The 12,582-nt window shown below is 37.9% G+C and overlaps 1 long non-coding RNA gene across 5 annotated transcripts; it reads right to left on the bottom strand.

Annotated features, from left to right (window-relative positions):
- Positions 1-534: 534 nt before the first annotated feature.
- On the bottom strand, positions 535-4,281 carry LOC121969544. 5 transcript variants are annotated; one of them, XR_006108576.1, is made up of 5 exons: positions 3,975-4,281; positions 3,137-3,309; positions 2,628-3,047; positions 1,771-2,039; positions 535-773 (listed from the first exon to the last, which is right to left on the bottom strand). It is a non-coding gene; the product is annotated as an uncharacterized LOC121969544 (long non-coding RNA). The 5 variants fall into 5 exon arrangements; XR_006108578.1 differs by having other exon boundaries at positions 1,771-1,950; XR_006108577.1 differs by having other exon boundaries at positions 2,689-3,047.
- Between the last annotated feature and the right edge of the window lie 8,301 nt (positions 4,282-12,582).

Here is a 12,582-nt window from a genome sequence, read left to right as displayed (position 1 = left end):
TTAGTGCGAGGTGACTCTGGTGCTTCTGATCTTTGGCCTCCAATTCTTCTGATGAGGAGTCGTCCGAGGTTGCTTTGAGAGCTTTCTTCTTGGATGTTTTTGTCTTGTCGCTCTTCAACCTTGGGCACTCATTCTTGTAGTCACTATAAGAAAAAAGCTAATAGACAACGCTTTAAAAGCGTTGTCTTTGTGCCTGAAAAAGCGTTGTTAAAGGCACTGTTGTTAAAAGTCTGCTCAACGACAACGCTTTTAAAGCGTTGTCGTTTGTAGCGAAGACAACGCTTTAAAAGCGTTGTGTATTTTTTGCAAAAACATCATCTTTGCAACGCTTTAAAAGCGTTGTTGTTTTTGGCAAAGACAACACTTGTGCAACGCTTTAAAAGCATTGTCTTTTTAAAATAAAAATAAAAAAAATCTATTTACAAAATCATTTTTTTTATATTTACAAAACTATTAATTTTCTTTTACCATGTCTAGATTTGAATTTGACATATAAAATAACATTAATTAGCTCAGTTAATGATTTCAAAGTCGTACCAAAACAATAGAATTCAATTACAAAGTATTAGTATTTACAGGAGAATTCAACTATACACAAAGACTAAATAGTTCTATTTCAAAGTAGATAGTGACATTCGAATTTAAAACAAAAAAAGCACAAAAATAGCTAGTCGGCCTCGAAGACAACGATCTGCGTGCTTACTTCTACTAGATATACTGATCAAAAAGGATTGTCGGCTTGAGACTGGGACAAAACACCTACCACTGTGTATCTGCCACAGAAAACAATATCATCAGTATTATGCAAAAGAAATTTTCACTCTTAAAGTTGAAAACAAATGTCATAGTTCACACCATACAGCAATGAGAAAATTTGGATTGAGAAAGACAAAAGAAATAAATGGATCTTTGGCAGGTAAATTAGTGCACAAGAAAAAAGGCAACCAAAGCTACACATGATTCTATACATAGAACCTAGAGTGATATCTTGGATTGGTTTTATATTTTATCTACATTTCTTTAATAGGCATATTAATGCTATAAATCACATAGATATATTCTTCTCGCATTACTGAAATTCCTTCTCATTGTCAAATGTTTGACAAGATAATAAGTAGTCCTCGTCTATTGAAAAAGCAACACTAAGATACATCTACAGACTATATTATTTGTCATTCATTGCATATCTCAGGATTAGGACACTAAAAAAATGTTGATTACGTTTACAGAAAAACCTTTCTCAGGCTTCTTGACCTACCTTTTTAGTTTAACATATTCCTATTTTTTTCAGACCACAGTTACAGGAATTCCATCTTAAACTGAACGAGAATGATTCAGGAGATAAATAAGTTCTATATATCAGTATATTATTAACATCCATTTAATGTAGGTTTCTTTTCCAGTTAAGCACTCCTATAAGTTTCTGATATTTGTTTCAAAACTTCAAGAATGCACTGCACTGACTTAATGTTATAGTTCTGTCTTGAAACTTTATGAGAAATTATGTATCAACCTTCCACCAATCCACCTGGACAATAAAGGATGATATTCGCTATTAACTATTCATGTTTCTAAATTTAGAATTCCTTCACAGACACTTAATAAAACTTCCAGCAATCAGTTAAACAAAATAGATGAATTAATTACAGAACAGAGCCTTGCTACAATACTACAGTGTAAAAAGAGCTCGACAAAATAATCTGTGATTAAAAGGTTAAAACATAATTTCACGAAACAGATAAAGTCAAAATGTGAAAACATGGCATTTACCTGTTGAGAACTTCGGCATCCTTTGCCCACACAAAAAGGATGGAGATCAAGAGAAGCAGAACATTTGAGACAAGCGACGAAGGGTATATCCAGCTACCTCACAGATGATCCAAGATGCAAGTACACCGATGAGAATTCCCATAGTTACATTCTTCTTCCTCCAAAGGATCACATCAGCAACTATCAGGCACAATTACAGCGAGTCATTGATCAGGACACAAGCATTTTTAAATTCCACTCCCAATCATTTTGTTTCTCTCCATGTAACCCTAATCGAAGTAAAAATATCACAACTAGATTCGCCAATAGTAGAAAGAAGGAAAAAAATGGATCAGGAAACTAATAAAACACTTAATGGGCATGAGTCGATGAAATCATAATGTGTGCAAATTGAAACATAGGAGGTCAAATTAATACAAGCACTTAACATTCACATAAAACATTACTCAATATGAAAGACAACATGAAGAAAAACATAGAACGAAACCTAAGACATGAAATGAAATCTACATGAAGCTCTAAAATAGCAAAGACTCAATTAGCTAACCTATCAGCATCCAAAGGGTTTTCCTATGAATGATAGCATTTCACTTTTCAGCTATCCTTACCCCTGATAGACTATTGCGTGATTTGATGGAAAGAGTTTGATAGATGTTAAGAATTCACAACAGGTTTATGTTTATTTCTCACTCAGGAAAATAATTGAGTCAGACACCTAGGAAAGAAATAGATGAATATCATGGCAGCTGTTAGACAAAAGGTTTCAAATTAAGACACAAGTAATCTTCAACCAGACCTTGGATAGATATAACATCATAAGATGAGTCCTATGCTATCATATATAGTTCTTCCTCTACCTGGCACCTTCTAATTTTCATTGATTTAGTTTGTCTAACTACAAAATCAATGGTCTCTCACAAGTCTTTGTCGTTGAGTTTGTCGAATCTTATTCCTCTTCTATATGTTGTCATGTGAGCTTCGGATGACAGATTCACAATACGGCTCTCAATTCCTATCCTCTCTGCTGTGCTTTTCATTTTGTCAAGCAGAAGTTTGGTCAGAAGAAAATGACCTGAAATCAAAACGAAACCACACTGCAAGATCATATGGAAAATGAACATGTGGAAATCTTAAAAAGAATTGCTCGTTTACGATTACTAAATGAAGTCGTTTTGAGATGGTGAAGAAGATACTCACCGACATGATTGGTAGAAAGCTGCATCTCTATCCCATCCTCCGAAAGTTGAAACGGATAGTACATGACGCCGGCATTGTTTCTGAAAGCAAACAAGTTGAAGAGGAGACGTAAGATTCGGCCGCGACAAAGAATGGAACAATTAGTGTGAGGAAACAATGGTATAATTACATCAAGATGTTTAGAGGAAGATCCATGGCAAGAAACTTCTCGGCGAAGGCTCGGACGGACATGAGCGAACTGAGTTCTATCTGTATGATGTCGATTCTAGCAGAGGGGGTGCTCTATAGAATGCTCTGCTTTACTTCACTGGCAGCTTCGGTGTTCCTGGCGCCGATGATGACCTGGGAATGCGATATATAAATAGCAGATCTGCTGAAAACACCAAAGATGCATATTCCTAGGATCAAAACATTACCGAGCAAAAAACTATTTGAGAATTGCATGGAGAAATTAAAGAATCCAGAGTCTTGGCACTACCATTCACATGGCATTGAGCAGGGGAATTTATCATGTGAGAGAGGCAATGCATACGTTTTAACTCTTTTGCCATCCATAGTCATGAGTAAGCAAACAGAAATTTTTTTACATCAGTTTTTCTAAGTGTGGAACACAATTTTCCCTTTCATGCTGGTTACGAAGGATTACTTTTACAAAATTTAGAAATGAGCAACATGCCTCGAAATTTTTATTAAAGTAACAAAACACAGATTCTAGACTATTATTTTGATTGCTCTTTTTTGCTGACTAAACAATGAATTGTCGAAAATAAGCATTCAAATTCACCATTGTTAAGATAGCTTATCAATCTAAAGGAACAAAAGTTGAGTTTCTAAGCGAATAAAAGGTCACGAGAGTTTTCCAGTAGAACTTACAGAAGCATATCCGCTTTACTAGGTAAATATTTTTCTCCATGCAATTCTCAAAAACGAGTGTTACGAGTGTTTGACCGGGGGAGGGATGAGGGAAAAGCAAATATTTCAACGGTGAGTTTTACAGTAGAACTTACAGAAGCATATCCACTTTACTAGGTAACCTCCTGAAGAAGTTAAAAGCGGCGGAGGGTGTCATGCTTCGCAGCTTTGGGTGGCGCATGGCGTACAGGTGACCTGGATGCTCGGAGTCATCGTCGGTGTTTGCTGCTGTCGCTGCTGGAATCAAGAAGAAGGGTGGGCGATGGAGGTCCGGCCGACGGCAGTGAAGAGAAGAAAGAGCTGCTGGCCAGTGGTGAGGAAGAAGAGACGGCCGGCGGTGGGAGGTCGCGTGCCCTAGCCGCGCGAGAGGAGATGTCGCGAACAGAAAGGAATCACCAGCGCTGTGTCATCGCATGGGTAAAAGGAAACAAAGTTTTCTCCTCCTTTAATCTGGGCCGTCCATATTGTGATGAAGATGGATGAAGATTCAGCCGTCAGATCTTGAGATAAGCGGTCTAGATCACTTAAGATTGAGATGATAACTTGACAGTAGACAACACTTTTTAAAAATCGTTGTCGTAGACACTAAAAAAAAGGCTAATAGACAACGCTTTTTACAAAGCGTTGTCTTTGACCCATAAAAATCACTAATAGACAATGATTTTTAGAAAAGCGTTGTCTATTAATAAGAAAATAATGAAATAGACAACGCTTTTGACTAAAAGCGTTGTTAAAAAAAAAATAGACAACGCTTTTTAAAAAAAGTGTTGTCGTTTAAGTGTTGTAGAATCCCAATTTTCTTGTAGTAAGTGACCCTTCTTGTTGCACCCGAAGCAGGTCCCATTCCTTGGTTCGGTTGGGGAGTTGATCTTTTGCAGATCCTTCTTGTTGAAGCTCTTCTTCCTCTTGGTGAACATCTTCCTTACCAGGTTCACCAGGTACTCTTCGTCTTCAGAATCCTGGTCAGACTCATCTTCAACCTCAGGCTTGTTTTTCGTCCTTTCTTTGGATGAACCTGCAAACAAGGCAACACCTTTCTCGGCCCCGACGTTAGTTTGCTCGTGCAATTCTAATTCACAAAACAATTCATTTAATTTTAACTTAGATAAATTTTTTGAAATCTGGTAGGCATCCACGATGGATGCCCACAAGGTGTTATGTGGAAAGGCATTCAGTGCGTACCTGATTAAATCATGATTCTCCATTTGGTGGCCTATCGCGTGGAGTCCGTTGAGGATGTCTTTGATCCTTGCATGTAGTTGACTTGCGGTTTCTCCTTCCTGCATTTTAATATTAAATAACTTATTTAAAAGGAGATCACATTTCGTTACCTTGGTGTCGCTCGTTCCTTCGTGTAGCTCGATCAACTTGTCCCATAGTTCTTTCGTATTCTGGTGCGGTCCTACTCGGTTCAACTCTTCCTTCATCAGTCCGCATTGTAGCGTGTTGAGTGCTTTGAAGTCTGTTAACGATTTTTGAGATTAAGGTGGAATTATTTGGTTTATTTTGATTTGATTTTAGATAGTGTATTTTATTTTTAGGTACATAGTATTGATTGAGTCCTACTGGCATTGTTAGACATAATTTTAGAACCTAGACTTTAGTTTGATTTTTATTTTGGGTGGAGATATAAAGGTTTTTTAGTCAAGCTAGACTTGTATCTGAGTTCGGATTTATTGTACATAATTCTTTGTGATCCAAGTATCATATCAAGGTACTTGGATCTAGTTGTGAATTTTTCTAAAAGTTTTTTTAGTTCAACTACTTCACCTTTTAATCTCAAATTGTCCTCCTCAAATTTTGCGACTTGAGTTGGGATTCTAGCTTGAATCGACTTAGTTGTTGAGGTTAAATTTAGTTGTTTATTAAATATTTTATTTTCTATACTTAATTTATTTATTTGATTTTCAGAGATAGTCAATTTTCTATGTAAACATGCAATTATTTTAAAAATATTTTTGCTTAAAATTGATTGTACCTCGTCGGAACCTTCATAAATGAGTACGGACTCGTGGTTCGATTCAGATTCAGACTCGTCTTTTGATTCACTTTTCGATTCTGGTCCGTATGTCATTAGTGTGAGGTAGTTAGTGTGCTTTGGTTTATCATTGTCTGATTCTTCCATGAATGATTCATCCCAAGTCGCCTTGTGGGCTTTTTTCTTTTTGAGATTCGGGCAATCGTTCTTGTAATGTTCATTCTTGTTGCATCCAAAGCACGTGGCATTTGCCTTGTTGTTGGGAGTATACTTGATCTTTTGCAGATCCTTTTAGGTGAAATCTTTCTATTGGTGCAGGTTGCACTAATAATCTGATTTTTGATGTATGACAAATAGGTTAAAGTTAGATGTGGTGTGTGTCTAATCTTTTTACTAAGTGTACAGGAGTTGGTACATCCGGAGGTCCTGACACTAGACTAAAATTTAGCTAGATCTGCGGGACCCGATAGCTGGTGCGAAGTCCAGATAGGTCCTCGGAACCCGATATCTGGCGGAAAGTCCGGTTGGGTCTGCAGGACTTAACAACCGACCAAAGTCCAGTTGAGTTGTAGATCTAACAACTGGCGGAAAAACCAGGTCGGTCAAAGGCAAGTCAAGCGACTGTAGTTAGTAAGAGGTAAGCAACTGGAAGAGAGATTCAGTGAGGACGTGTTCCCGATTGATGGAACTGTAGGCGTTGGCCCAACTTAGATCCATTTGGGAAATCTAAATTGAGACCTTGACTCAATTCTGGTCTTGGGGAGATAGGATCTAATTACTACTATAATTTTATTGTGTTGTGCTAACTTTATTTTGTACGATAAATATATTTTTATTTACTTGGACTAACTCCTTTTAGCAGGAAAGAGACTGCTAAAAAAGGGGTGTTCGAGTGTTTGGACTTTGGGTGCTTGGAGCTGGTCTAGGCACCCGAACCAGCTCGCCTGAGCAGGTGCCTAGCCAAGCACCCTGGTGCTCCAGGCGCTCGGAGTTGGTCCACGAGCCCAAACTAGAAAAGTTATCCCAAGTTGAGTTTGAGCTCAACGATTGGTCGAACTAACGTCAACGATCCAAGCACTCGGAGGGGTACGAACGCCCAGAAGTGGATAAACTTGATAGATCAAGTTTCGACGAGAGATCACCATGTTAGCAGCGGTCCAAGTGCCCACAATGAGCCTATATAAGGGCCTTCGACCAGCAATTTCAGAAGATTATCTGTTACAACTTTCATTCTTGTGCGCTGCTCCGAAAAGGTTCTAACGACACCCAAAAGCTTCTTCGAAGTTCGAAGAACGAAAGATTTTAAATTTCCTTTTTGTTTTTCGGTAACAATTAATTTCAGTTCTTATACTCAATTTTTGTAACTCATTATTCGAACTAATAGTGATTTCCCAACGAAAGCGATCCACGATCGTGAGCCTTGGAGTAGGAGTCATCACAAGCTCCAAACCAAGTAAAACTTGACTTTGTTAGCATTGTTTTTATTTTCTTTATTCCGTTACATAATTGGTTTTGAATCGTGATTTTCGACAAACGCTATTCACCCCCCTCTAGCATCTTAACAATCCAACACTTTCTTTCTCCTAATGAGCATTTTTCTTACCAGGTTCACTAGGTATTTGTAACGACCCAATTTTCCCTATTTCAAGTTCTAAAAGTTCATAAAAATATTTGGAAATACTTTTAAAATATTCTAGAGATTTTTAGAAATTTTTAGAGTATTTTTACGTAATTTTTGGAGGTCGTTTAGTATGTTTACAAAAAGAAAGAAGTTTTGACAAAAAAAACCGTTAAAGGTGAGACTCGAACCCATGATCTCGGGTCGAACCCGACATAACCGGGCACAGCCAACCAGCTGAGCTACGCGAGTTTTGTTAACCAAATAAGTAGAGATAGATATTTAAGGTATAGTTAGTAATAGGAAACCCTAGTTTTAAAAAGACCTAATTCCTTTTCTCCCGAGCCGAAACTCTCTTCTCCTCACACGCACGCGCGGCACGGCAAGTTCTGCTCTTGGGCGAAGAAGCGACGAAGCTAGGGTTCTCTCCCTCCGGCGGCCGGTGAGGGTTTTTTTCGGCTGGTCCTCACCCGTATGGGGTCATCTCGACGAAGGGAGCTCGGGAACTCAAAGGAGTCGCCGAGATCGTCAAGCTTCACCCGAAACCCTAGCCGCCCCTCCCTCTCGGTTGTAAGTCCAAGCAATCAAGGGTAAGCACTACTCACCTGTGGTAGGAGTTGCTCCGAGCTTCGGTTTGTTTTCTTTGCTTTCAGATTGTAGTGTGCAGCATGCGTTCATGGCTTTCTTCCTTTTAAGTTCTGTTGTAGCAAGATTTAAGATCCTGTTGCTAGACATCGAATTTGACTTTGAAACGAAACAAGCTTTATATAGGTTCTAAATTTCCAGCAGGTTGAGTTTGATTTGCGCTATGAAAGGGGCACCAACAGTCCCATTTTCTGTGGTATTTGCAGTAGATACGGATAGCTCCAATTGTAGCATAGAACAATCCCTTTCTTTGTGCATTTCTGCAGACATGAACAGCTCCATTTGGAGCTTAGAACAGCCCCTTTGGAGCTCATTCCAGTCCAAGTTTTCTTTGTGTTCACTGCAAAAATGTACAGCTCTATTAGAGCATAGGACAACCCTTCCTTCTTGATATTTCAGCAGGCACAAACATTGTCCCTTGGAGCCTACTGTAGTTTTCCACAGCTGCTTAATTCGTGCTATATAAGGGGTACGAACGACCTTAGTTTCTAGAAGTATTTAGCCAGATCTTTAGTGGCTTACTTGGACATGTAGTTTGGATTTCCTGTGGAATTCTATACTGGGGATAACTTGTGTTAACCATGTTATTAGATCTGCTGTCATTTAATTTCGTTAACATGCAGTTTTTTTTCTTGGTCTCCTTATCGTGTAGTTTAAGCAATTCAGATTCGGATTTGCAGTGGGTTTCAGTTCCAGAATTTTTAGTAAACCTTCAGTTCTGATCTTTGTTGTTTATACATGTATCATGAACAGATAGCCTTAGTTTTTGGGTTTTAAATCCTGAAACTTAGCATTTTACAGATTTAGTTTTGTGTTGTGTTAAAAGACCAAGGTCTAGAGAAGAAAAGATAACAAGTAATTTAAAGTAAGAGGCTAGTACCCGACTTCCGAGGTTGTCGTTAAACAAATCCAAGTGACCAATTCCGAGGTCTTGGCCCTGGTAAGACCGAGGTCTTTACCCTCATAGGACTAGAGGCTCGCTACCTCAGTCACTATTAGAGAGCGCGCATAAAAAATGGTACTAAGCCTGGGCCCAAAGAAAAGAAAGAGTAAAAGAAAAAGAAGAAGAAAGAAAAAGAAAAAGAAGAAGAAAGAAAAAGAAAAAGAAGAAGAAAGAAAAGTAAAAGTAAAAGAAATTAAAAGATTAATTTCAAGTATAAAGCTATAAGTAAATGAAACAGTTACCACCTATGTTTAGAATCAACAGGAGTTTAGTTCCTTTAATTCTATGCATATATACAACATTAGTTTCATTATTTTCTTATCAGTTTAGTGAGCATGTTTAGTATTATTTCCAGTGTTCAGTTTTATTTCTGTACACCATGAGTACTTTGCTATTAGATGAGTACATGCAGTTTTTCTTTTAGCATTTCAGTTTTAGTATTGTTGCATTATTTCTATGCATTTCGAGTTTTGTGAGATAGATTAGTACTTACTAAATGTTTCGCTTATAGATCTATTTTTCCTCCTACTGTAGATAAAGGAAAAGCTAAAATATGAAAGGAATGCGACAAGGTGGTGGTGATGGAGGTGTGTGATGACTGGACTATGGAGAGATCCAGAATGAGCTGGCAAATTGCCAAGACTTTTCTGTTTAGTTCTTTTAGTTCTCTTTTAATGTTATTATGCAATTGGGATTGTAGTTGAGTTTATTCCGCACTTGTAATTAGTTTTCTTTTATTATTCGTGGAGTGATATAGTCGTTTACTATTGCTAGAGTAGTTTCTTTCTTCTTATTGTGGTTTTTATCACTGCGTGATTGTGAAAAATATGTTCCAGCCGCCTGTGGTTGTGTATACATTGTTTGTATTATTGATTTGGTCACCGGTACAGGGGAGACTTTGCCGAAATTTTTCGGTAGGAATTCCTTTGAGCCGTGATAAATCTAACTGATGCTAATAACAGCGTCAGTGACACTAGTAAGTAGAGTAATAGATATGTAACGATCACCCTTAGAGAGTAGTAGTAAGAAGGGTGGGTTGTTACAGTGTTCTTCATCGTCTGCGTCTGAGTTATACACATCTTCTAGTTCTGGCTTAGTTCTGGATTTTTCTTTGGACGATCTTACAATACGAGCAATACCTTTCTCAGCAGGTTTCACGTTAGTCTATTCATGCAGCTCTAATTTATAGAATAATTCATTCAACTTTAATTTAGATAAATTCCTCGAAATTTTATAGCCATCCACGATGGATGCCTACAATATATTTTGAGGAAATGTATTTAAAGTATACCTTATTAGATCTCGGTTCTTCATCTGGTGACCGATTGTATGGAGCCCATTGAGGATGTCCTTGATCCTCGCGTGCAACTAACTTGCAGCCTCACCTTCCTGCATTTTGATGTTAAATAACCTATTTAAAAATAAATTACTTTTAGTTACCTTTGCATCGCTGATCCCTTCGTGTAGTTCTATGAGCTTATCCCATAACTCCTTTGTGTTCTCGTGTGATCCGACGTAGTTCAGCTCCTCTTTCGTCAGACCACATTGAATTGTGTTAAGAGCCTTGAAGTCAATTTGGGTCTTCTTCTTCATTTCTGTATTCTAATTTCCTGGGTCCATTGGAATTCCAGTGTTGCGGTCGACTGACGTCTTGCATCCTTTAGTGACACTGAACCACTGGTTGAAGTCAATCTTCAGATATACTTTCATTCATCTCTTCTAGTAGGGGAAGTTGTCTCCATTGAATAGAGGGGGACGAACTATGTTGAATCCCTCGGTTTGAGCCATGAATTTACTGAAAAAGAAAATTTAAAACGGATACCAAGTCTGCGTCTTGGGGTAAATAATGTGTGGGAAAAGGTACAGTTATAATTAAGCGACAAAAATCCAAAAAGCAATGATCCCCCTGCTCGATCGATGGTTGCACCAATTTAGAACTAACTAGGCTCTGATACAATTTATTGGATCGTGAGTACGTGGAAGGGGTGAATCACATGTTTTTGAAATCAAAGTTATTTAATAAATTTAAAGTAAAATCACAGTGGAAAGATTAAACCGAAAAGAACATAAGAAAAAACTTAGTCGGTTTTACTTGGTTTGGAGCCTTCTATGATTCATATAAACTCAGGTCCTGTGAACCTATTGATGGGCAATTCACTAAATGCCTATTTCAGAACCACTAGAAGAGGTAATCAAATACAATGATAGAGACAGTGTAACAACCTACACTTCCCTCTTAAAGCAATAGTATGAAAATTACAACACTATTAAAACTTACTAACAATTTAGGGTGTGCTCATGTGTTGCTGTCGATTTGCCGGAGATGATCGGATGACTCGAAAAAGTAGCTCAGTGGCAGAAATTGTTCTTTGAAGCAGTAGCAGGAAGCCGGAGCAATCAGAATGCCAAACGAGCGCGTAGAAGCTCAGAAATCAAGTGTGTTGAAGGGCTGGTTGAGATGCTCTTTTATGGAGTGTGGAAGGCGCCTTCCATAGTGCTAAAGGTGCTTTCCATAGGCAAAATTTTATCCCGACAAACACTGCTTCTTATTGTCGACGAAGTTTGATTTTATCCGATGGAAGACACCTTTTAAGCCTTTGAAGGCGCCTTCCATAAACATTACTCAAGGCGCCTTCAAAGCTCTCGAAGGCGCCTTGGGTACTGTTCACCCGATGTACTTTGTGCTCTATTTGCCCTGTAAAATGTATTAGTCCAACACTAAAATATTTTACTTGTAAAATAAAATTAGTACAATAATAATAATTAATAATTAGTTTCTGTCCTTCTAGGACTAGAAACTAGTCGAGGTCTCAGTATAGGGATTCAAAATGGATCTAAATTGGACCAGTGCCTAAAGTCCAAACTTGGACTCATCCTCAACGGAGTTCTCTCCTTCAGTGACTTACCTTCACTTACCAACTTGTAGTCTATTGATTAGCCTCTCGACCCACTAGGTTTTCTCGCCAGTTATCAGGTCCGCAGACCAAACTGAACTTCGGCCAGCTGTTAAGCCTCGCAGATCCAATCGAACTTCCCGCTAGATATCAAGTTAACCATTTGACCTATCTGAATTTCGCTTTAATTATCAGGTCCTCAAATTTATTTAAATTTCATCCTGGTATCATGTCTCTTAGACTCGTCAATCTTTATACGTTTGATAAATATAGTAGATAATAAAAATATCTAAGTTTTTTATTCATCAAACACCGACAGAAAGATGTGTAAATTATTTTTTTACTTTTTAACCTGATACGAATATGACAATCAAGAAGCTCTCTGAGAGCTCCAAGCAACTTTGGCCAATAGAAAAATTAGATATCCGACTCACTGGTTGCGCAGGACATTCACTTAAATGATGTACAAGGGATTTATAACCACACTGACGATGACATTTAGAGGCAGCTACTATGAATTGGATATTGTTTTTTTTTTCCGAATTAATGCTTGAAGAAACAAAAGTTGAAACTCAACGTACGTTTTCTATTATTTTTATTGAACATCATTAAGCGTGTGTTCTAG

Source organism: Zingiber officinale, chromosome 4A (genome assembly GCF_018446385.1).
Source record: "Zingiber officinale cultivar Zhangliang chromosome 4A, Zo_v1.1, whole genome shotgun sequence".
Lineage (NCBI taxonomy): Eukaryota > Viridiplantae > Streptophyta > Magnoliopsida > Zingiberales > Zingiberaceae > Zingiber > Zingiber officinale.
Note: the sequence above shows the minus strand (reverse complement) of the source record. Positions and strands in the feature narration are given on the sequence as shown.